The sequence below is a fragment of the Canis lupus genome, chromosome 8 (genome assembly GCF_011100685.1).
Source record: "Canis lupus familiaris isolate Mischka breed German Shepherd chromosome 8, alternate assembly UU_Cfam_GSD_1.0, whole genome shotgun sequence".
NCBI lineage: Eukaryota > Metazoa > Chordata > Mammalia > Carnivora > Canidae > Canis > Canis lupus.
Genome location: NC_049229.1, coordinates 54548745 through 54574765, shown reverse-complemented (window position 1 = coordinate 54574765; position 26021 = coordinate 54548745). Strand labels below are relative to the sequence as shown.

Genomic DNA, 26021 nt, shown 5'->3' with positions numbered 1-26021 from the left:
CTTAAAACTCAATAATAGGAAAACCAGCAACCCAATTTAAAAATAGGCAAAAGATTTGAACAGACACCTGACCAAAAAAAGAAATACAGATAACAAGTAAGCATATGACAGTGTCCTCAACATCATATGTTCTTAGGGAATTACAAATTAAAACAATGAAATACCATTACACACCTATTAGAAGGCTAAAAGTCAAAACATTGACAACCCCAAATGTTGATGAGGATGTGGATCAACAGGAAATGTCATTCATTGTTGATGAGAATGCAAAATAGTACAGTCACTTTGAAGACAGTTTGGCAGTTTCCTACAAAATTAAGCATAGTTTTACCATAAAATTCAGTAATCATAACCCTTGGATTTACTCATATTAAGTGAAAATATATATCTACACAAAATCCTGTGCATTAATGTTTATAGAAGCTTTATTCAAATTTATCAAAACTTAAAACTTAGCCCAAATGTCCTTCAAATGGTGAATGGATAAACAAACTGAGTACGGTTGACCCTTCAGCAATACAGATTTGAACTGCATAGATCCACATATATGTGGATTTTTTTAAAGATTTATCTATATATTTGGGAGGAAGAGAGAATGATCAGGGGGGAGGGGCAAAGGGAAAGGGACAGAATCTTACATAGTCTCCACACTGTGCAGAGCAGAGCCTGCCACGGGGCTTGATCTCATGACCTGAGCCGAAGTTAAGAGTTGGACAGTTAATTGTGCCACCAGTCATGCCAGTATGTGGATTTTTTTCCCAGTAAATACACTATGGTAATTCAACTGTATTTTCTCTTTCTGATGACTTTCATATTTTCTTTTCTCTAACTTCCTTTAAGAATACGGTATATAATACTTTTAACATACAAAATTTATGCTGTTTATGTTATTGGTAAGGCTTTTGGTCAATAGTAGGCTATTGGCTCTCCAACCTCCACATTGTTCAAGGGTCAACTATACATTCATACAATGGGATATTATTCTGCAACAAAATGAAATGAACTATCAAGCCAGGAAAAAATATGAAGGAATAGCAGATTGGCTAAGTTAAAGAAGCCAATCTGAAAAGGCTATATTCTGTATGATTTCAACCATAAAACATTTTGGAAAAGACAGTAAAAAAAAACTGTGGTTGCCAGAATTTCTGGGAGTGAGACAGGGAGGGATGAGTAGGTGGGGCATAGAGAATTTTTAAAACAATGAAATTAGTCTCTGTGATACTATAATGACAGGCGCATGGTCTTATATATTTATCACAGCCTATAGAATGTACACCACCAAGGGTACACTTCAGTGTAAATCATGTTCTTTAGTTAATAAAAAGAAAAAGAAAGAATAGAGAGAATAAGAAAGAAAAAAGGAAGTTGGAACAAAACCAAGAAAACAATGGCAAGAGGCATCGATACTGACCACATACATTTCTTGGCATTACCTTAATGACTCTCATTATATTTGCTCAATTAACTATTGTCATGTAATACTTTTTTTCATATTTTCCCTTTCCTGCTCATAAATCTTTATTTTCAGTCTTCTGCAAATTAATCTTAACCCACTTCTGAGTCAATCTTGTGTCAACAAATCAGTTGACGAGGCAGCTTATTTTTTATTATAAGGACTTAACGATCTCCCACTTAATTAATTTATGTTTTTCATAAATAATGATTTATCCTATTGGCTCCCTTAAAAAAAAGTAATACACAGACAGACTCAATAGGCATATATACACACACAAACCACACACACACACACACACACACAAATGCATACACCTGACAAGAACAAGCCTTCTGCTTTTTCCTATAAAACTCTGTTACTAAACGTAACAGCAAAGTCCCTAGAGAACCCTACCCAAGAAACAGAAAAAGCATGAAAATCCTAAAATTTCAAAATGTAGAAATTAGAAAGAAACAGATGGCAAGTCAATAATCATGACATGATTATCACAAATATGAGGAAAAATAAACTGAAAATCTGAGAGAGGAAAGACTGTATTCTTTTCAAGGTAATCTGAATTTTCAAGTAAGCAACTAGCCCTTGAACTTAATTCTCAGTTTCACGGGCCTCCAAATAATTGAGTAAACAATAAATGGCTCGGGGAGAATTAAGGGAGAGGCACGATTTCACACAATGCATCCAGAGAATGGAGGAGGGGGAAGAGGGAGTTAGGGATGAAGGTGAAAAGATTAATATTCAGTCTTATTTTTATTGCAAACATCGACAGGAAGATAATGAATTCTAGGCCTGGCTCCTGAGATGCAGGTTACCTCCATCCAGGCGAAGGAGGCATGAATAATTAATAATCCACTTCAAAGTTCACAACCCCCATCTCCTCCCCAAGGTAGTCATCAAGAGAGGCAACAGCCAGCTAATGGGAGGATTGCTTAGTACATCTCATGCAAATTGAAGCTCCTCTGCCTCAAGGTTTTCTCTCCTATGCCAGGTCGGGAAGCAGCTGCTTCCCTGAACTCCAGGAGAAAACATTTAGCCCCTTTCAAGCACAAATCAGCCACCCTGTCTTAGCTTCTTTAAAAGTTCAAAACATCATAGGGGGCTGGCCATCAATCAGTGATGGTGTTTTTTCCTCAGTCTCACTGTAGCTGGAATGTTATTCTTGCTGGAGAACCAAGTCTATTACCCAAACTACAGAGCTCAGTATACACAAGGACTCAATTTATCTGTTCAACTAAATCCAAGCAAGATAGTCATTGTTTTTTAGGGGGAAACATCTTAAAAGCCAGCTTTCTTCCATCATGACTAAGCAAATACCAGGCTAAGTGCATTTGCTGATTTTGACGTAGCTTCAATGTTCTTCTACCAAACCTAACAGCTTAGTTTCAAACGTGAGGCTCATAGAAATTGTTTTGGAAATTTTATTTAAATTGGAGGCTTCTGGACCACATCCCTGGAAGTTCTGATTAGGTAAGTCTTAGGTGTGGCTGAAGAATATGTATCATTGCTAAAAAGAGCTTATATTATAGTGATACAGAGCAATATAAGCAAAGTTGGCTTGCTTAAGCTAATATGTTGCACATCTCAAGATGGCTCTGTTTTGTGTGCTTATTCTTTTTGAAACAATCCTCACAAAACGGCTTCCCCACAAAAGGAGAAAAAAAACGTCCCTAGAAAATGGTCATCAAATGAATGAGAAAACTTTAGGGATTGTTGAAAATGTAGACAAGCATAATGGCATAATGGAAGAACAATCAGAGCAATCATGAACTCTTGGAAGCACCTCTACAGGATTCTCAACACTGATCAGTGATAAATAAGAGAATAAGGAAACTTTCACATACACACACACTCGTGCACACCCATACACATTCATACACACTCATATTCAGCCACTAAAAAAGGGGGGTAATGTAAATAAGTCCGTGTCTCCTAAATTTCTCTTCTACAAAATAAGGTGATTAGACTAAATTCTCTGTAGCACAAATATCTGACTCTGTTTGCCAAAAACTTTGCTGAACTTTAGTGACTGTGATAATGTTATTAACTTTACCTTCATGTTAGAGCACCAGCTATTTTTTATTTCTGAGTTATTTCTCCTCAACGTCTCCCTTTCTGGATGTGTTTCTAAACTGTCCGTCCATATTTATACAGGACTCACTTATGATATATGTGAGTATATGTCTTATATACCTATATTAGTTGGGCTTCCAAAAGTAACCAGTTGGAACACTTAAAGAGGGTATCTTGAAGAGAGTCGAATCAACAAACTATTTTAAAAGTGAAGGCATTTTTAAGGAAATCTTAAGGGGTAGTGTAGCACTCTCTGCAAGCACCAGAAGGGAATCTGTTAGCATCCATAGCACTGAAGGAGCCATGGGGAGGGGAACAAGACCTGCTGCCAGGACCTGTGCCCTTTGGTGGAGGGAGGCAACCAACCCATGACAACTTTGCAGAAAGGAAGTCAGGGAACTAAATTCCCCATCTCACTTTCCCCCTTTCTCCTACTCACCTGCTAGTACTCTCCATCATTCAAACCAAATCAGAAGTCAGAAGGCAAGAGAGTCCTTTGCTAAAATCCATAAAGATTAACTTTCTGGCACACAGAGCACTGTGAGAAAGAAAGAGCAAATCTAGAAGGAAAAAATACGGAAAATTTTCCAACACAATTCCCCCTATTCCTTCCATAGAAATCAGTTGCAGCACAACATGAGGTTTCTGCAAATTCCCACTGGCTTAGCAATTCTCCTAGTCACCTCTGAATTCACTGTCCTACTGAAGTTTGGAGTTAATGTTCATTTTGTCTTATGAACATTATTTTACCTCATTCCATATCACCTTAAAACTGGGACTCAGTAGTTTTCCCTTGATTTCCACAAAACAGCCCTTGCCTGAGTCCTGTGTGTATAGAGCAGATTTTACCAAATGGTTGGGGAAGTAGGGAGGTGTAGACCACAACAATGCAACAAACATTGAATGTCCATGTTCTCCAAAAACTCTCACTCTTTCCCACCCATTTAGGCTCCAGTTTCTTGTCATGGTTTTGGTCCCTTCTCCTATTGATAATCAAATCCCAAATGAAGATCCATTTTAAAAAGTATTTGAAGGAACCTAAGAACTCATGTAGTCCTCAGGCCCCCACTTATCACTGAACCCTATGCAGCTCACTTGCTCTGTTTCTTTCCATTTATCACATTGCCCTAAAATTTGGTTAATTATCATCTCACTGATCTTCTAGACTTCAGAGGCTTTTTTTGAGGACTGAGTTATTATCACATCTGGATCTCCAGGGTTTGCCATCATATTTTAATAAAGTAGGCACTCAGTTAATGCCTTTTGAATAAAGGTGTGACCTTCCAGGGTATGACATCCCCCTGAGCACATATGCATGTGGGTGCACATGTGCACACACACATGCACGCACACACATACACACATGCACGTACACCCCTTTCATCAGATACAAGTTTGTAAGAACTAGGCTCTTGAGAAGAGAAATAACATGCCTCAGAACCCCAAAAACAAGAGTGCAGGTATCCTACCTCCTTAGATTAATATTCCCCAAAAAACTCTACTATTCCAGCTATTTACATGCAAGCGTGTTCAATAAATTTCCTTATCCTAGCTCTGCTATTAAAACCTCTCTACAGCTTTTTCTCAACAAAGTATATTTAAGAGAAACAAGTTATAGAAAGAAATTTTCTGATGATGGAAAAAATTTCCTGTACCAATAACCCAACATTTTCAACATGTGTAAGTTCATTGTATTTATAATATTAACTAATGGAAAACTCTAAGTAGCATCAATCCTTGGAATCAGTACTAAACCAGAGGAGGAAAAAAATTAACATGTAGCGATGGTTATTTTGGCCTCAAAGGACAGTATATTTCTTTTTTTTTTCAATATTTTATTTATTTATTCATGAGAAACACACAGAGAGAGAGGCAGAGACACAGGCAGAGGGAGGAGCAGGCTCCATGCAGGAAGCCTGATGTGGGACTCGATCCCTGAACTCCTGGATCACGCGCTGAGCAAAAGGCAGACACAACCACTGAGCCACCCAGGCATCCCAAGGGCAGTTTATTTCTAACATTCAACCTAACACTCTGTACCCAAAGCTTTCCTCTGGTTAAGTGGAAAAACAAAACAAAACAAACAAACAAAAAACAAACAAACAAAAAAACTTCCCAAAAAAAGAAAAACCCAGAGCTTGCAGATAGTGTATTTTGTTTTCCTAGTGAAAATCTATGAAGGAAATTTTTAAAATATTTCAAAACATTTCATTGCAAATCTGTTAACTTTTTATAGGAGATATTTTGTTGTTGTTTCATCAGAAAATGCTGCTAAGATTTCATTATCACTGATCATCCTTCCATGACTCATTAATTAGTTTCACATACAAAATGAACTGAATATTTTTACTCAACTATTCACACTGTTTAAAACCTGACAAAGTGAAAACACAGTATCACCTTTTAGAAGTCTCTGTGCCTCCATGTTGACTGTATTCCTAGGTACTCCCTAGGAGCTACCAATTGTGGAAAGAGAAACTTGCCCTCTGTGCAACATTCTGCAAAACCTTCCTCCCCTACCATTCTACTCTCCTCTACCCATAGCTTTCCATTAGCTACTCTTTTTTTTTTTTTTAGGACTTTTATGGACAAATTAAAAGTAATATTTTTATGATAAGATGACTTCAAAAATGCATTTTTGAAATAGCCAACTAATTTATTTATACAAGTGCTCCCCTGGTTTATGTTAGATAGTGTAAAAACAAGTTTTAACAACTCTTTTGTCACATCTGTTAACTTTTTTCTTCTTTTGATCTCATATGTAAGGAAATGATTCAAATATAGTAGGCTTGTTCCCAAACTTACTAATCAGAATCTGCTAGACAGGAGATAGGCAGTTGGCATTTTTTACAGGGCTTCCAATAATTGTGACAATTATCTAGGTTTCAGCACACTCCACCAAGCCCAAGAATGGACCTATATAACCACTGAAATTAATTGTAAAATACTTATGTGTATGCACTAATGTATTTTTTCTGGAAAGATTATGCCTTTCCCTTTTTAAATTCTCAAAGTCATCTTTCAGAATGGGACAAACACACGAATGAAAATAATTCATATACTGAAAGATTCGGAATATTTTAGGATCTCAAGTCTCTTGGCATGAGATCAAAATAGAATCATCTTTTCTAAATTCTGTTCTCTGTTTATTAAGGAGAATTATAGTTCCAGAGCTCTGGATCTAAAGAGCCATAATAGAATGATTCCTCCTCTATGCCAAAAAAAGGACTTCTAGATTTTCCTACTATCTTATGTGCTTTCCTTTTCTAACCCACTCAACAAACTTCTCCAGTATCATTTATTCCTTCTACATTATTATGTGCTCTGGACTACATAGTCCCTTCCATAGCCACCTTTCTCTCATCACTTACCCTAGATAATTGTACACAGTTAAATATGCTGGCTGTGTCCAAACACACTGGCCAATATGGCATAAGGCTCTGTGAATCAACACAGTGCTGAAGGCACTACCCAAAGGAAGTTCCTTTTCTCCTATTCATATACAAGTGCTGTATAGCCCTGCGTTTTCCCACTTTTTTTCTTCCTGCTGGAAAGAACAGCATATGCAGATCCAAAAATAGAAAGTCATACATAACTTGTCCCCTTTCATCCCGTAATCTTGATCCTTCTTGGGTCTTCTAAAGAGTAGAAATGTTGTAAGTCTATTTCTGCCTCTATGCATTAACCACAATAAAGTCAGAGTTGAGATAATAACAGTAAAATCTTCCTACTTAGTAACCAGCAGATTTGATGGTAGGCACTTTTGATAAGTATTTTGATAAATTTTTATTTGATTCTATTTCCTCATCTGCAAAATTAGAGTAGATACTTCACTCATTGGGCAGTTGGAAGTTAGGGAATCCCAAGAGATAGCATACAGGGAATATTTTGTAAAATCATACAATGATCCTGATATAAAATGGCACTAATATTATCAATACAGTTATTATTAAAATTTGCTGTTGGCAAAGAGAATAGTGCTTAGGACTATAAGAATAAGCCATGTCTCTGACTTCAAAAAACTTAAAATTCAGTGAAGGACCTAAGACAGTCTATACAAATAATTTACCATAGATTAGAATGAAATATTAAGTTATAATTGTGTTAAGCAAACAATGAAAGCAAAAATACAATTATTCAATTGACATAGTCTGAGAAAGCTTATGGAATAGAAGATAAACTATACTTTAAAAGATGGTGGTACCCTGGGTGGCTCAGTGATTTAGTGCCTGCCTTTGGCGCAGGGCATGATCCTGGAGTTCCAGGATCAAGTCTCACATCGGGCTCCCTGCATGGAGACTATTTATTTTCTGAACAAATAAATATAATCTTTTAAAAGAAAGTTTAAATAAATAAATAACATATGGTTATTAGTTGGATAGAAGGTATGGTGGGAAAGCCAGAGAAATGCTACCTTTAATTAATACTTTTTCTTTTTTTCAAGTTCTTCTTCTAAGGAATGTTCCAAATTTTAATAAAATTTTAATCCTCCCAGGCAAAGTCATTAGAAGCATAGCATAATGAAACAATAATTGGCAGATCAGGATTAATAGGAAAAAGACAATTGGGGGAAATGAAAGGTCACATTAGCTTAAAACTTCATTTATTGTGTAAGAGTGCCCATTGCCTTGTCATTTCCATCTTGCTTACAGTAAAGGATTCATTTAAAAGTTTGGCCTAAAAACAATCAAGTTGGTAAAAGAGGTGTTTTTTTAAGTGCATACGTCTTTTGGGGCATGGAGTACAGAGATTCATCTCTAAATTTTAAACCACCTTATAGGAATGTTGGAACTCTGAAGGGCCCTCCTCAGAGAAATTCTCTGTGGAGAACAGATTCCTCTTCTCATGTAGTTTTCAATTTATGCCTCAGATCTGGGCATGTTTATAAGGTCCAACTTGAATGCTGGCTTGTTAAACTCAAGCTTTCTACCATCAGAACCTAATTCCTATGATTTGGTCAAAAATAAAACAAAACAGCTTTCCACTCATGGAAGCACAGAGATCATGAAGACTTTGAAAAACTCCTACTAACTCCCCAAAATTCATATAACACAAGTCACACTGCAACATTTCTATTTGTTCATATTTAAGGAGCATATGATATAATTCATGGCAGGTGAATTTTTGGCTAAGCCAATGACTACCCTTCAAAATAAACAGAAAGGGAGCCCCAGAACATGGCTAGTCGTGTAGTCTTCTTTTTCTTTCTGGTGATTGCCTTGTAATTCGTCATCTAATATATCATGGGAACTTCTGAAAGAATAAAAAACATTTGTTGAATAAATGAATTAATGAATTTATAAGGTATAAAATTACAGAGAGCATTGAAATGTAAAAATATATGGTTACCAAATCAGACTTTCATTATTAGCATTGGTAACAACAGCTGGGAACTCATCATCTATTGAGAGCTTCCTATATGCCAGGTGCTTAGATTTTTGCACTCCATAATGAATATTCATCACAATAAGTCCTTCAGGTAAGTTCTATTATTATGCCTACTTTATAGATGAGAAAAACTGAGGCTTAGTAACATGTGAAAAGTCATGTAGCATCAAAATAGCCAGACTTGAATTCAGAATAAAATCTATCAAATTCCAGAGCTGAGCTCTTAATCTCTGTAGAGTTTCTATCCCTATCACTCCTTCAGGCTTCACAGATTTCTGGAGGTGGAGAAAAAGTGACAGAAGTGAAGAAGTTGAACTGTTAGGGCAATGGGAGGCAGATTATTAAAAAAATCTGTGTAGGAACTTGAATTGTAAACTTAGGTAAATATATAAGACAATTAGATTATATGATATGGAAGCACTCTATAATTTTTGTGTACATTTTCGTGCAACAAGTTACTCTGTTAGTTTCAATCCAATTTTGAATTATATTTTCTTCCAATTTCCTCAGTTATGGTTGCCATCAGTAATAATAATAGCTACAATCTTTAGTAAATTCAGAGTCCACAGGGGTCTACACTTTAATAATGTTAAATAAGAAGGAAAAATACCTGGAGATCATGACTCAACCATCCTCACAGCCACTTGGCAATATGATTTAGTAGTCTGGATTATCCCTATTCTGTGCAGTGTAGACATCTATTGTCATAAATAAATTATTTCTAGGCAGTAAAAGAAAATTTAATCACTTATCTTGGTGCTATCTGATAGGTCTGTATTCCAGAAGCTTCAGTCTAATATTTTCTTTTTTTTTTTTTAAGATTTTATTTATTTATTCATGAGAGACACAGAGAGATAGAGAAGCAGAGACACAGGCAGAGAGAGAAGCAGGCTCCATGTAAGGAGCCCGATGTGGGACTTGATCCTGGGACTCCAGGATCATGCCCTGGGCTGAAGGCAGATGCTCAACCGCTGAGCCACCCAGATGTCCCAGTCTAATATTTTCATTCACTACTTACTTCCTTAATCTGATACTCACTTTATTTATCCACAAATAATTAAATCAGGTATTTTTCCAGTGGAGGGAAATTATTTTCCAGAATTCAACCAAATTAACTTGGAATATTATCTAACCAACTGCGCCTCTGTTTTCTTATCTGTAAAACAAAATAGAGTTAACAAAATAAAAAGGGAAGGGGTATAATAAAAGTATCTGTTCAACTGTCTTTACTCCATTTTAAAGTGATTACATCAAAACTATAGGAAGACAATATGAGAATGTTAGCTGTTGTGCTAAGGAGATACAGACAGTCTCAGGCAAAGAAAGACTTCTAGTAACTATTTTCCAAAATTGTAGGGGGCTGGGTGATAAAGCAGTCCTGTTTTTCCTGGAATCATTTTTCCCCATTGCCTACAGCCAAGCAACACCAAATAGGGACTTAGCTCACCACCAGGTGATTTGAAAAAGCATATGGAATAATGCCTATAGTTTGCCATGATGCTAAAATACATTTTCTTCCTTGTCTAACTCTTATTTTTTTTAGGTGCTAGTTTATTGTAACTTATAGGGCATAACACAGTATTTCTATTACAGATGAATTCACTGCCTCTAGTAAGCATGTCTAGACAGGGCAGGTAAGAGAATCAGATAGATACAGGGGAAAAAAAGCTGGAGATTTTGAAAAATTGAAAAAATAGTTAAGTATTTTTCCATGAAAGGATTTTTCTCTTCCCAAAAATCCTTGTCAATTTATTGTCATAAATTATTGAGTTTACCTGTATCCTCATCAAAAAAACACAGTTATTTCCATTATTGTTCACAAATACCTAATTATAAAGCAGATTATTTACTCCCACACAATTTTATTTACCAGTCCATTTTAGAGATGAAGAATTTTGTGCCAAACCAGTGTTTGAAACCAGATCTGATTTTGAAAGGTGAGTTCATTTCTGCTACACTAAGCATACTATTATATATAACAGTTTGTGAGAATACTTCATTATGAAATTATTAGTATTTGGTTAATTATATAATTTTAAGTTTGCTACATTCTTAGGATGAATATTTTTTATTCTTCAAGATTCAATTTTGATGAGAGTATATTTCAGAAATCACAATATAAAATCTGATTTACAAATTAAGTTAAGTGAAACGTATTTATCATTGAATTTTATTTTTCTATGATATATCAACATGTAAAATGAAGACTTTGTCTTTTAAAGATGTGTTGCCTAGTGAGAATTTCATAAGTCTTGGAAAAAATGAAATCTTGCCCCTGCCTGAAAGTATCTCTGTAGTTAGATCAGAGTGAAATAGAAAAAAATAGATTTCTTTCATGAACAATATGTGTTTCATCAAAAGAACAAAGAAACAGGGCTCTAAATGCTGGGTATTCTGCTTCCCTGAGATGTTTAAGATTGTCGAGGATGACAGGTTCTGATGTTCTCATTCTGAATTTTAACCTTCTGACACATTCTTACACCATACCATACTCCAGACTTTCGAGGAATATGGGTAAGAGAAATGACATTTATTGATTTCCCTCTATATGGAACAGAGTGCAATTTTATGTATATTACCTTGTATGATCCTCATAAGATTAGTTATCAGTTTATGGAAAAACATTATGGCACATCTCTCCACTACAACCTAAAAAGAAGGAAAATAAGATTGTGGGTTTTATTATTCTATCAACACGTAATGAGATATGCAATGGCACTTTAAAGAAACTATATAGGTTCTGTGCCAGCAAGAATTTATTCTGACAAGAATGAAAGTCTCTGCATATCCCCAAAAAGGGAGAGAGGGATGGTCACTCGTGTGAGAAGAGTCACAGGGATTAATTTGGCAGTCATCATCCAGATATAGACTAAAAGAGAGGGGTCTTTACAAAACAAGTGCAGCTACCCAGGTCCCATTGGCAAAGCCTTCACTACTAGGGAGGTAGATAATAAGATTCTAGCCAAAGCAATCCAAATGCTCCTGTCTTATCCCATTGCCATTCAGCAAGTAATTAATCTAACTGTCTTTGTTCAGAGTCAATGTTCTACAAGCCACTTTCAGTTATGACTTGTCTTTCCAGATTTGTCTGCCGAAGAGTCAAAAACAGGCGAAGATTCCCATCTATGTGGCAGAATTTTATTTTTTAATTACAAGTCAATTTACTTGATTCTGATTATGGACCAGTTTACCAAGCTTGTCTGCCTAGAGGGAGAAAATGGACTGGACAGAAAGACACGCCTTCCAGTCAGTGGGAGAGTTAGATCGCACACAGAAACTTGACAAGTCATCATTGTGATTTTATGCATCCATCTCATATCCTGGCTCATGGGAGTGCATCCCTAAAAGGGATGTGGTGCCTAAGAATTACATTCTGACACTGCAACCTGCAAGCTAACCCTTGGACCTTGGTATATTCACTGAGAGTTTCCTACGACAGCTATAACAGATTACCACAAACTTGGTGGCTTAAAACAATCATTTAGTCTTCTATTGTTCTGGTGGTCAGAAGTCTGGGATCTGTTTCACTGTGCCAAACCCAAGGTGTCATCTGAGTCATGACACCTCCCTGAGGCTGTAGGGGGGAATCTGTTTCTTCATCTTTTCCAGCTTCCAGAGCTCCATTCTCTGCATTTTGACCCTTTTCTCCATCTTCAAAACCAGCAGGGCAGCTTCCTGATTCAGTGGTCACATCACCTTCTTCTTTTGTATCAAATTTCCCTCTGCCTCCCTCTTATAATAGGAGACTTGTGATAGCATTTGTCTCACCCAGATAATCTCCTTATCTCAAGATATTTAATTCAATCACATCTCTTTCCACATATAAGGTAATATTTACAAGTTCCAGGTATTCCCCAAACCTAAACCGCTTTGGGGGCCGTTATTCAGCCTAGCACATCATCTTTTGAGGAATTTTCAAGGAGTGAGTTGTATAAACCTTTCTGTATTTGTTGAGTGGATACTTAAATATTTCCTTTGAAATTCTACAACCGTTAAATATCAATCATGGTTCCAAATAGGATTCACCTTAAATAGTTCAAATGAATGTGTGGAAAACGGGATTAAGGGAATAAACAAGGCATGTGGGGCACTCAGAGATTAGCAACACTGGGAAGCCTTTATTTGACTTCCTCAGGTTGTGAGGCAAAAAGGGAAAACATTACTGGAGTCTGGTAAGAGTAGAAACCACGAGAAGAATCCATATATCAAAAACTCTAGTCATGACCAGGACAAAGCCACTTCTAGGGACCTGGTGCCAAAGTAGGGAGAGAGTGAGGAAGAGATACTGGACCTTTTCTCCTTTGCGGTTGGTATCTCCTATTGGCTGATGTCAGCCAGCAGGAGAGCTCAGGAAAAGCAGTCACAGCCATCAGTCTCTGAGGCAAAGAGAACAGAGAAAGGTGGAAAATTGATACAGACTTGGAAGGTAAAGCAGGGGGAGCTAACACACATATTAATCCTATATTACCCATAAAAAAAATGAGTTTCAGAAAAATAGAGAATTTAGCCAAAATGACATAATACATGGTTGACCTAAAACTTGAGCCTACATCTGTCTGAAACTTGAAAAAATTCCTTTTTTCACATTTCTCAAATTTCTCTCACAGCTTGCTACTTTATAGCATTTGGAGTTTAAGTTTACCCCATTTTGTATATCTGCCTCTGAATTGCTTAACAACAGTCAAGCAGTAAGGAGTCATTTCTGATTTTCATAACCATTCAATATACAAAACTGTATTATCTTCTCATTTATAATCTCAAATTGGTTTGAGTGTCCCTCCCACTGTGTCTCTCCCCCAGCATTATTTCTCTAGTTGGAAGAAAAAAAAAAATGTCCTTGATTGTGTTCAATTATTCATCCTCACAGCAAACTCTGAATCAAGAATAATTAAATTATATATTTCCCACCCCCAATCCCATGCCCAAAATAGTTTAAGTTTCATCTGTGATGGGTGTCAGTTTCTAAGAATGTTCTTGCACGCTCATCAATGTGAGAGTATTGATTTATATGCAGAGTTTACAAATAGATCCATTATATATGAAGTCCCTGCCTGATTTCCAGATTTTACATTTCTCTAGAAAAATTATCTTTTTTTTTTAAGATTTTATTTATTTATTCATGAGAGACACAGAGAGAGAGAGAGAGAGAGAGGCAGAGACACAGGCAGAGGGAGAAGCAGGCTCCATGCAGGGAGCCTGACGTGGGACTTGCTCCTGGGTCTCCAGGATCAGGCCCTGGGCTAAAGGCAGCGCTAAACCGCTGAGCCACCTGGGCTGCCCTCTGGAAAAATTATCTTAACTGGGAGTTTCTTCCAAGCAGAGTTGATGCACTCAGCATGATCTCCTTCAGAGCACTGCCCTCTTCTCATCTAAACTGAACACACTTCTTATACCCTCACTAGAGCAACCTCCCCTATCTTTCTATGGGCATCTTGCCTCAGGACTGCTGCCTTATACATCCCTACTCATCACCTTTCCAGAAAGTCTGCATTGAGTGGCACTGCGTCTGCCACTTCGGAAATTAGATACTGGCTCCAAATCCCATGCACCGTTAAGGAAACTCCTTACCCCTTGCCCTTCTCCTGACACTGCCTGGCAGCCAGAAACTCCCAAAAGGGAAGCAGAGAGGAGCAATCAATAGCATCTCTAAACAGAAGATGCCATTGGCAAGGAGGTAGCTCTCAGCCACCACAGTGAACCACAGGCCTCTGATTAAGACACTCTTGTGAGCCTGATTGATCTGCCTGTCCTCGCTGCATGCAAACCAGCTACCTACCCTCCCTCCCTTTGCTGCTTCATCCCCCTCACAGAGAGGAGAGCACTTGAAAAGGAAAGTGGTGCTCCAGTGTGTGAGAGCTTAAAAGGAATTACTGACAGCTGATTGTTCTCCTTGAATTCAGATTCTATAATCAATTAGAAGAGATTTCATAAAAATGGCCATTGGAAATGAAAAATCCCCATTAGGCCATACTACCCAAGCTCCTTGTGGCCTTCTTCATTAAATGGAGCAATCTCTCAAAGATCTGTCTGTGCAATTTGATACAATCCAGTTTTGGACCACGCTGGTGCTTTTAAAACACCAGGAACCTATAGGTTACAGTCAGATGAGCCTCACAGCACTTTACATACAGTCAAATCCTGGAACATGAAGTTGGATTGCAGGTCGGGTGAATTTACTTAGGACCTCCCCAACGCAAGAAATATCCAAGCTAATTTCATTTTCTGAAGGTCCAGGTGTATATTAAATATGTACATAGATAGGTAATACCCAACACATGTGTAACATGGACATCCATAAATGGTAAAACAAGGTTTACAAAGCTATAAAAGCTTATAACATGTGGACAAGATACATATTTTTACCTTCTATATTGTATATCTGTTTATGTAAAGTATGTATGTATACTGTATATTTATACCCCATTTATGAAACATATATTATGCTGATTTGTATTATAACTGTACAATATTATGCTTAGCGTATGTCAGTCATGGAATTAGCCACTGTGAGAGGGAAAGGTAATAGATGGCATTCACATCCTAATATGACCAAACATTTTATATAGCACTACACTTCCTTAAATCTCTGCAGTGTGAATATGGTTAGCCCCATTTTTCAGAAAAAAATTAAAACTTACAGAAATCAGATAACTTGTCATAGTTTTTGTCACTAGTGAACTAGCAGAGTTGGAATTAGAACCGTATAATTTGTTCACTGACAGGGAGACATAAAAGAATAGCCATGGCCTCTACCATCCCATAACATAATTATACTGTGGAAATAAGTCATCTATAGGTAAAAGGTCAGGTGATAATACAAAAGCACACAGGAAATGTCTTGGATGATAAAAGTGACTAATTCCAAAGAGAAGAGTATAAACAATAAGTATTTGGAGTTCAGCAGAAAGAGAGCTTCCTTTCTTTCACTTGCTTGCAGCCATGCTGTTGAAACCCTCTTCCCCACTTACTCTCCTTCCTAGGTGTTTATACCCACCACAAACCTCTGGGCAATTGTTCTTCCCCATCATCTTGTCATTTACTCAAGTTTATTATATACTTGGCCTCTGATGGTTCCTAAGAACTCAATACTTCCAACCTGCCACAAACCATATTTTCTTTCATTTCACTGAACTCTTTCCAATAGTCATATCTTTCTGGAACTGGGCCTCTGCACCAAGCAAGGGAGCACACCAGTTCAAAGGAAGCCAGGAGTTGCCTGAAATAAACCTCCAAGTTCCACTTCTTCCTTCTGCACACCGTGGCAGGGTGGGTATTTAATCATAGAAATATTTCTCAGGGAGAGCAAAGCTGAAAGTACACAAGCTACTCGCCAATCAGTGATAGATAAAAGGCATGGCAGGGGGAAAGAGCTTTAGTAAGAGGAGGAGACACTAAAACTTGACAAGAGTCTGTAGAAAGTTTTAGGAAGCCCTTCAGTCATTTAAATCATGGAGAGTTTTTAAAGTAGTATTTCAGTTAGCTGGTTGATCCAGCCTAGAAGAATGTCTAGTTCCTACGTAGGTTAGCTCTGTAACAGAGCTTATAGTGTAGCAAGGAAATCATTCCAGCCCTACTTGCCTGATGAAAGAAGAAAGAAAGAAGAAAGAAAGAAAAGAAAGAAAGAAAGAAAGAAAGAAAGAAAGAAAGAAAGAAAGAAAGAAAAGAAGAAGAAGAAGAAGAAGAAGAAGAAGAAGAAGAAGAAGAAGAAGGAGAGGAGTAGGAGGAGGAGGAGGCTTCTTCTTATCTTCTTCTTCTTCATTCTTCCTTCTTCCTTCCTTCCGTCCTTCCTTCCTTCCTTCCTCCCTCCCTGCCCTCCCCCTCCCTCCCTCCCTCCCTCCTCCCTCCTCCCTCCCTCCTCCCTCCTCCTCCCTCCTCCTCCTCCTCCTCCTCCTCCTCCATCCTCCTCCTCCTCCTCCTCCTCCTCCCCTTCCTTCCTTCCTTCCTTCCTTCCTCCTTCCTTCCTTCCGTCCTTCCTTCCTCCCTCCCTCCCCTCCCCTCCTCCTCCTCCTCCTCCTCCTCCTCCCGCCTCCTCCTCCTCCTCCTCCTCCTCCTCCTCCTCCTTCTTCTTCTTCTTCTTCTTCTTCTTCTTCTTCTCCTCCTCCTCCTCCTCCCCTTCCTTCCTTCCTTCCTGCCTTCCTTCCTTCCTTCCTTCCTTCCTTCCTTCATTCCTCCCTTCCTTCCTCCCTCCCTCCCCTCCCTCCTCCTCCTCCTCCTCCTCCTCCTCCTCCTTCGTCTTCTTCTTCTTCTTCTTTCTTCTTCTTCTCCTCCTCCTCCTCCTCCTCCCCTTCCTTCCTTCCTTCCTTCCTTCCTTCCTTCCTTCCTTCCTTCCTCCCTCCCTCCCTCCCTCCCTCCCCTCCCTCCTCCCTCCTCCCCTCCCTCCTCCCTCCCTCCCGCCCTCCCGCCCTCTCTTCTCTTTAGAAAAATTGATCTTAGTACATTTCTACTATGATAAATGTATTTACACCCTGCTTTATTTCAAAAGAGGGTTTCAGCATTTGTATTACATACATGTAAATCCAACAGTGTAAGGATGTGTAGATATTATGACTGAACATTAAATTTAGCTCTGAGTTTCCTAGTAGTCAAAGAAAAAGAAAAAAGGGTACAGAGGTTTACACTGTCATTATTTGATCATAAAGGAACTAATATCTTCATGAATGACTTTTTGATGCTTCTGTATTATAAGGCACCATATGAAAGAATATCTCCATTCTCTAATTTAATCATAATGATAGCCAGCACTAACTGGTACGTATTCTGTGCCAGACATTGTTTTAAGGTGTATACACAGTGCGTGTGTGTGTGGAGATATATATATATATATATATTCACACACACATACATACACATATATGCATATTTTATGTATATATTATAGTTTAATATTCATAATATCAGTTTAATATTCATAGTAATTTTGGATATATGTACTATTGTTATCCCTATTTTATAGATAAGTAAATCAAAGTACAGAGAGCTAGGTGATTTGTCCAAAACCACATACCTAGTAAGTGGTATTACTGTAACTCAAACCTAAGCCTGGTTCCAGGATTCAAATTTTTAATCATGAAAGTACTAGACCTCAATTTAGTCCTCTCTAGTGGGATACTAGAGGAAGAGGATGAAGTTATCAAATGAGGGTCACTAAGACAAGAATTGCCAGACGTGGGGTTCAGATCTAGTACTCACCAGTTCCAAAGCTCACATCTTTCCACTGCATTCCACTGTGGTCCCTAAAAGGATGGAATCCAATGGATCTTTATGCATAGGGTATTCAATAATTTAGAGCATGTGCTCTATAGGTATTCTTATATTGACTCTTGATAAACGTTAAAGTTGTTGCATTAAAACTTCACTCATTAAAGGCGTTTCTATAGAAAGTTTAATTAAGGAGGTCTAGGAATGGTACTTTCTGGTGATCTAAATTGCTTCCAAGAATTTACTTAATCTGAAGAAGTAGTTCAAAAGAAAACTCCTTATCACCTTTTGAGGTAACATTTTTTTTCTCTTTGTGTTTTAGTAGGAGTCGGATATGGTCAAATTCGAATGGCTATCTGAGGAGACTGAGACAATATTCATATTCTATCATGATAGTTGAGGATTTTGATGTGAAGACCTGACAAGCCATCAGAATATACAAACTGACCTAGAAGGAAGTCAGGTTAATTAGAACAAATAGGTACTTTGGGCAAAAACTCATCAAAAATCCATGTACTATTCACAGGTTTCCGTGTTGCTCTGGGTTAAGTGAGGCCATATGATAAGTTCTGGCCAAGGAGCGACGCATGAGTGGGAGGGATGTGGATCACTGTCAGGCCAGAGAATAGCAGAGCCAATGTATGTTTTTTTTTTTTCCTTTGCTCTGGCAATACTGGTGGCTCATGTTCAGATGATGAAAATACAAGCTCTCAGAGCATCCCATTAGCCTGAGTCTTTGAGCAGCTATGTGGAAAACAGCACCCTACCTGTGTTGGGACATGGAAAATGAGACAAAAATTAACTTTAGTTGTTGTTGGGTCATTGACATTTCAAGGTTAATTTGTTTTTGCAGCAAAATCTACTGTATCCTGACTAACATAGTACCTCAATACTCCATGGGGAGGGACTACATCTAAAAGACTTGAATTATTCTTATATACATTTCCTTAAAATGTATAATTTATTATAAAGACATTTTTAATTCCTGTGAATATCACTTCATTTCTACATATGATATCACATTCATAAAGTGGAGCATTGTTTTCCAAAGAAATAAATGTACCCAATTTTCAAACCCTAGGCTTTTATTTGCTGCACTTTGCTTATTGTCCTCTAGTCACGATTTATTCTATGTATTGAGTACCTGCATCTATGATAAATCTTTCTTTAAAATCAATTTCCTGGGCTTTTTTTCACCCCAAATCTAGTCATTAGTTGTTCTGCCATTTCAAAAGTGTCAAAAATCTCAGTTCCAATCTACAGCTTGTCATAACATTAACCAACTCCACGGGCATGCTTTTGGAGTAGGTATAGTTAAAATATTAAATAATAGCCTGTGTAATTATACCCTTGGGAACTGTCCCATATCTCAACCACCAGGTGTCCCATATCTCAATTTCATCACATTATATGTCCCATTAGGTAAGCAATGGCCTAAATGGTGTGAAAAGATTTTTTTTTTCCTCTGCAAGTTTGCGCTTTAAAGAAAAGCTAAGAGACACCAGGAACAGAGCTCAGGACTATGAATAAAGAGAGATGGAAGTCACCATTGTCTGGAAGTGAGAAGTCATTGCTTTCTATGTGTCTGTGGTTATGCCAAGTGTACTGAAGGTGGGTTTATACCCCAGAGGAATGATGTTAAGAATAATTTTAGGGTGCCACAGACATTCTCTGTCACTCTGCTATTAGAAGTCAGATTATTTCTTGGGAAACCATAGACCCTAGACTAACCACTTTCCCTTAACTAAGACTTTGGGACTCAACCTTTTCACTGTTTTTCTACTCTTAGTAAATATCTAGTCAGTGGCCCAAAATCTTAACCAGAATTATGTGGAGATCTGGGTCCCACCCCCAGAGTTTCTATTCAGTATGTATGGAGTAGAGCCTGAAAATTTACATTTTTAATGAGCCCCCAGATAATGTCGATGCTGTTTATTCAGTGAACACACTTTGAGAACCATTGCTTGACTATGTGCCAAGCTTTGGGGTGAATCCTGAGACACAACAGTGAAGATATATAGTTGCTGCCTAACAGCATATAACCCTTCATTAATTGTAAAAAGAAAAAGAAAACACAATTCCTCAACCTTTTTTGAGTTTCACCATTCTCGTCTATAAGTAAGGATAACATCACCTATCTTACAGGTTTTCCATAAGATTAGATCAAATATATATGCAAAGATTTTGTCTAGTACTTAAAAAATAGAAAGCACTCAGTATACGATAGCTCACAATACCTGAGCATCCTTAGAAGGCAGAGAAACAGAGAAGCAGGCAACTTAATCAGTGAAAGGGCTAGTGACTCATCCACCTCCAGCTTTTAGCTGAAGTAATAACACAGCAGGAAGCCCTTTTCAACAATCCCTTCTCCCCTTTCTACCAAAGGCAAATTAAAAAAAAAGAATTAACATCTGTTTAATATTAGTAGTTATACTGTTCAGTATTCTTTCAGATATGAATGATAAAAACTCAACTTACACAGCATAGGCAAAAAAAAAAAAAAAAAAAAAAGAATGCTGAGAAATAACTGAGAAGTCTGAAGGCAGAAATGATTTAGGGCTCTACTGAATGCAGATGTTCCCTCAATATCTCTCTTTCTACCTCTGCCCTACCCCCATTTCCTTCTTTTTCCTATTGCCACATAATTTCACCCTGCTTTTCTCTGTGTGGTCCTGATTTTTATACAACCTCTCTCTATAATATGAATTCATGACGATGGATGAACCTGTTTGGATCAGGTGTTTATCTATAATGGCTTGAGTGATGGCCCCCTTTTGATGACATATCTACCCAGAATTTGTGAGTGTGAACTTATTTTGAAAAGGATCTTTGCAGATGTAATTAAGTTAATGATCTCTAGATGAGATCATCTTGGATCAACTAGATGGCTCCTAACTCTAATCACAAGTGTCCTTAGGAGATACAGAAAAAAAGACACTTAGAAGAAGTTGGTATAAAGATGGAGGCAGAAATTAGATTGATGTGTCTACAAGTCAAGGAACACCAAGGATTGCCAGCAACCACCAGAAGCTAGGAAAAAAGCATAAAACAGATCCTCCTTCAGAGCCTGTAGGAGGAACTAACCCTGATACACCTTGATTTTGGCCTGTAGAGATGTGCAAAAATGCATTTCTATTGTTTAAGAATTAATTTCTATAACAATTCATTTCTCTTCCTGTTGTTATGTGGTGATTTTATTTTTATGGCAGTCCAAAGAAACTAATACACCATCCTTTGGACTAATTCCTGAGGATTTCTGGTCAGTCATGTCTCAGTCTCTGGCTCAAACTTTCAAGCACAGGGCATAGAAAAAAAACTGTTATTGACAGCCTCATTAGAACAATACACAATGGGGTAGGGCATTACCCCAAAAGACCTGATGATGATGATGGTAATGATAATGATGATGATGACTGTGATGCTAACCCTCAGTGAATGCTTACTATATTTCAGAAACTACTAAATGTATATGCATTACTGCATTTGATTTACAGAACAACTTGGGAAGTAGGTATTTCCAGCCCCATTTTATAGATGAGTAAACCAAGAATCAGAGGTTAAATAATTTAACATATACTTAATTAATAATGGAACTAAAATTTGAAATCTGTTTTTTTTCTGATTTTGAAACCCATGTTTTGAAAACCATTCTACATGTCTCCTGCAATTCTCATCCCTCAGTTTAGTCATACAACAAATAACCATTTCTAGGATTTGAACCTAGGTATGTCTGACCTCATTGTCTTTACTCTTTGGTAGGGCAACTTGACACCCCCATGGGCTTCCATACTTGGTAGGAAGCAGTGTTCAGAATATTAAATCCTCTTTTAAAACAATTACTAGAATTCAATTTAGTAATATCTCCCTTAGTGATAACATACGATGCCCAGGAAGGATGTTAAGATCACAGCCTCCTCTCAAACACTTTTATCTTGATGAAGTCCCAAGTAATCAAGGATCCTTGCATCCTTCTAAGAAAGAGCCTTCTATTCTGAAGTGCATGGTCTTTTTACAACATCATTCTACTGTATGTAAAAAAAAAAAAAAAAGTAAAGGACACTACTTGAACTCTTTAATAGAGTTGAGTATGTATAGGCTGATTGCTCAGCAAGGCGGCATGCCAAACAGGCAAGCAGCATAGCCTAATAATTTAAAGTAAAACTATGGAATCAGACTGCCTGACCACAGTTGCTGACTTTACTTCTTAATTAGCTTTACGATGTTAGGCAAATTATTCAGCATTCTTTGCTTAGTTTGTCCATTTGCAAAATGGGAAGAATAATAGTGATAATAGGAAAGCTGTTATGAGAATTAAGCCATTAATATAGTTAAAGTATTTAGAATTGTGCCTGTCACATAGTGAGTGTTATATGTGTTTATAAAATAAAATACAGTTAAATAAACTTAAAGCATATTTATCTCAAAAATGGAGATTGTTCTTCCTATCACAATGGAAAATAGTAATGCTTACATAAAAACAGCTGGAGAAATACATCAAGGTGAAGTTTTAACACTTAGGATGGACTGAGCTGAATGGTTCATTTATGATCATTTCCTTCTTGTAAAAGTCATCAAAACATGTGGCCTGACTTCTTGACACTTATGCAAGGTATTTTCCATCCCCCTTTCATTTATATATTCTCTAATAGGGATCTGGTTGAGTTAACAGGCTCCCCTGCTCTCTGACTTCTGGTTTGGTTGAACCATCTTCAGGATCTTCAGAAGATTATAAAACAAAAGACGGTATAATCAGCGTTTCTTTCTCCCTGGCCCGCATTTTCTCTAGGTTCGGCTCACACTTTGTAAATAGCTAGTTATGAATCCTTTAGCATTTACCCAGTTTGAATGAGCCATCTATTTTCTTCCAGGACTCTAAGACAGTCCTACAGCAGAAATGTACTCTCATTACTCATTCCTCATAATTAAGTCCTACAATGCTAAGACTGCTCCCATAGTAGAGTTATTTAAATTCCAGGTCCATCAGCTTAAATGAAGCAACTCCAAAGCCAAAATGAATTTTCTTAGCTTCATCACTTAGCAAACAAATTGATGGAAAAAGCTATTCCCTTCACACAGCCAAGGTGGCGTATCCACATTTTGTATATTGTGGCCAGAAATCCCAAGAACATTTGAATTGATCTTTGCCAATCGTACTCCCCTTAGTCCTACTCACTTCTAAAGGGTAACACATAAACAATAGTAGAATGAAAATCCAATTATCATTTCCCTACTTCTAAATATAAATTTTTTGAGCCAGTGGAAGAAAAACGTAATTCCAAAGGGCAAAGAAAGCATAAGACAATAACTTTATGAGATATAACACTGCCCATTAGTAAATTGTGGACCTATGTGAACCATATGATTGGTCATAGTAACTCTCTTCCCTTTGAAAAAAGAGACAATTCATGACACGAATGTTATAAGTGTGGGGAAGGGTAGCACAATAGGGACATCGATCTATCATGCTATGAAATAATCATGAACTCTATCATGACTCTATCATGGACACACTGAACTCTATCATGAAGAGGAGGGAACTGAATATCATCTCATCTACTCCAAAATCCAATTCTTTTTATATGCAGAATGCCTGTGTTTGCCAAGATATTAATTCATTATTTTCAGAAAAGGGTTGCACAAACAAGTCAGAGAAACACTAAATTAAGCAGAGCTAAGTAAATACTCCTATTAAGAGAATTTAAGAGAATCAGAGTTTTTACTATATTGACAAGCATTATAAATTTCCAAAAGGAAACCTTACTATATATGCACTCCTTCCTAACTTTATCTGTCTCATAAAGAACAGTTCTCACTTTACAGATGAGAACACTAAAGCAGAGAGGGGTTAAGTTCTCCAGGATAACACTGAAACAGAGTCTGAAATCTTCTGGCTTTGATCCTAGTAGTGACTTCAACCATTTTTATGCTTTGGAATTTTATATCTACACATATTCACGTATATATAATTATATATATATACATGCATATGCACATATATATGTATTTGAAAAGCAGTAGAGAAATTATTCTGTCAAATTCCATTCTCCGACCTAAAGAAAACAGGATTTTAAGAATTTACCTAACATTAACAAAGGCACTCCATTCTGCTAACAAATACACATATAGGATAGGCACCAAGTCATCTTTATATTGCAGACTGATATTTGGAAGAGCCATGTGATTTCCCCAAGGTCATTTATTGGTAAATGGTAAAATAAGAATTTAGATAGATAAGTCAAAGGCTGCTCTTCGCAGAGCTTCATACCAAAATGAATCCATGAATATATGGTTTATGTCCCAAGGCAGTGCCATGAAGGGACTCATATTCATGGCACCTTTCAATTAACCAGAGTTGGAAATGCCAGTGTGCAAGAGTCTCTGCCAGGACAACAAACTTGAAATTCAAGAGAAAATGAAAAAGCATAATGAGAAAAATCTCAAGAAGGCTTTTTAAAAACAATGTAAAAAGGGAACTGGGACAAAGAGCAAAGGTTATTGCTTGGCACAAGGTAACGATGATGATAGCTAACATTTGTCGAATGCTTATTATTTTCTGGGCACTGTTATAAGTGCTCTATGATTGTTACCTCATTAAATTTCACAACCATGACATGAAGTACACACTATTTTTCTTCCCATTTTGTGTACAAGAAGCTGAGGCTCCATGAGATTAATTAACTTGTTTAATTAATACTTAGAAAAGAATATTTCATTTGATCTGTATTCTCAACCACATTTCCAGAGAAGTCAGCATTTCATGCTGCCAAGACAATTGGCAGTTCTAAAAGACATTTCTAAAAGACCTGCTGGGCTGGAAATAATTGAAGCCAGACCCTGCACCCTCATCCTTTTCCTTAGCTGCATTACATTTAGTTAGCTGGAGAACAATTATCTTAGTCCCTGTCTTTTCTGTGCTCTAAAATGTCACATTAAAGAGTAACCATCCATCAGTTAGCCTTATGGTATTTAATTAGTAACTCAATTTCATCCCTGTGAAAGCCCTAAAGAGTCCACTAACCTGGGCACAAGAGTATGTTGAATTTGAAAGATGGTTAGGGATATCTGAACGAGTGATCCAGAGACTAACCTAGGTGATGGTAGTTCATTCCCATCTTCCTCTTCCCATCTAAACTCAGGAGCCATGTCACGACCTTCTGAGTTCTAGAGAAGAAATTGAAAGTGCCTAGTTCAACAAGTCTCTAGCCATGATAAAATTTGTGGTTGCTATTACAATGTGCATCGAAAATGAGAGTCAACTTGTTGTATAAGGAAGAACATGGGCCTGGAAGACATAAGAACATGGGATCAAATCTGAATATGGCTACAAGTACTAGTTAATTTCCAATTACCCCCACTCCATTCTATTCTCCATTCTTCCCTGACCCACTTTATGCCCTGGGAGGCTGACTCTGGAGCTCCCTGGACTGCTGGCAACCAGTTGGGTTCAAACAGTAGGAAGCACCTGCAGAAAATAAGAAAGCAGGAAGTAAGGGTTGAGTATCTTTTCTTTCACTCTACAGCTCTGGCAGTAGCTGGAAGCCTCTACTACTTTAGTTCCCACCAGTTCTCACCGAGTTTTGGAAATACTATTTCCTTTTTTGGTCCCTCCAGACCTGAGGGGTTTTAATGGCTTCCTTTAAGTTCCTTGTCTCTGGGAGATAATACCTCATTATCCCCTTTTTATTCCCTTTACTGGGCCCACACCTCTACATGAAGATTGTCATTAAATTCTTTTCATTTGAACCACCTGGGAAGAACTATTTCCTGTTAGTATCCTAACTGGCACAGCTATTCACTTATCAGCGATATGATCTCCTTTCTTTAGTCGCCATCTGACCAACTGCAAAAAGGATATACTATTTATTTTTCAGTGTTCTTATAGATAATATGTTATATGATCCTTGAGATCATG

The 26021-nt window shown here is 37.4% G+C and overlaps 2 long non-coding RNA genes across 2 annotated transcripts; both read right to left on the bottom strand.

Moving 5' to 3' along the window:
* Positions 1–8206: 8206 nt before the first annotated feature.
* LOC111097230 lies at positions 8207–13292 on the bottom strand. The gene is made up of 4 exons (XR_005362916.1): positions 13203–13292; positions 11491–11560; positions 9950–10067; positions 8207–8776 (listed from the first exon to the last, which is right to left on the bottom strand). It is a non-coding gene; the product is annotated as an uncharacterized LOC111097230 (long non-coding RNA).
* A 4808-nt stretch (positions 13293–18100) lies between these two features.
* On the bottom strand, positions 18101–25573 carry LOC119873012. Its single transcript, XR_005362914.1, has 3 exons — positions 25497–25573; positions 25197–25391; positions 18101–18144 (listed from the first exon to the last, which is right to left on the bottom strand). It is a non-coding gene; the product is annotated as an uncharacterized LOC119873012 (long non-coding RNA).
* Between the last annotated feature and the right edge of the window lie 448 nt (positions 25574–26021).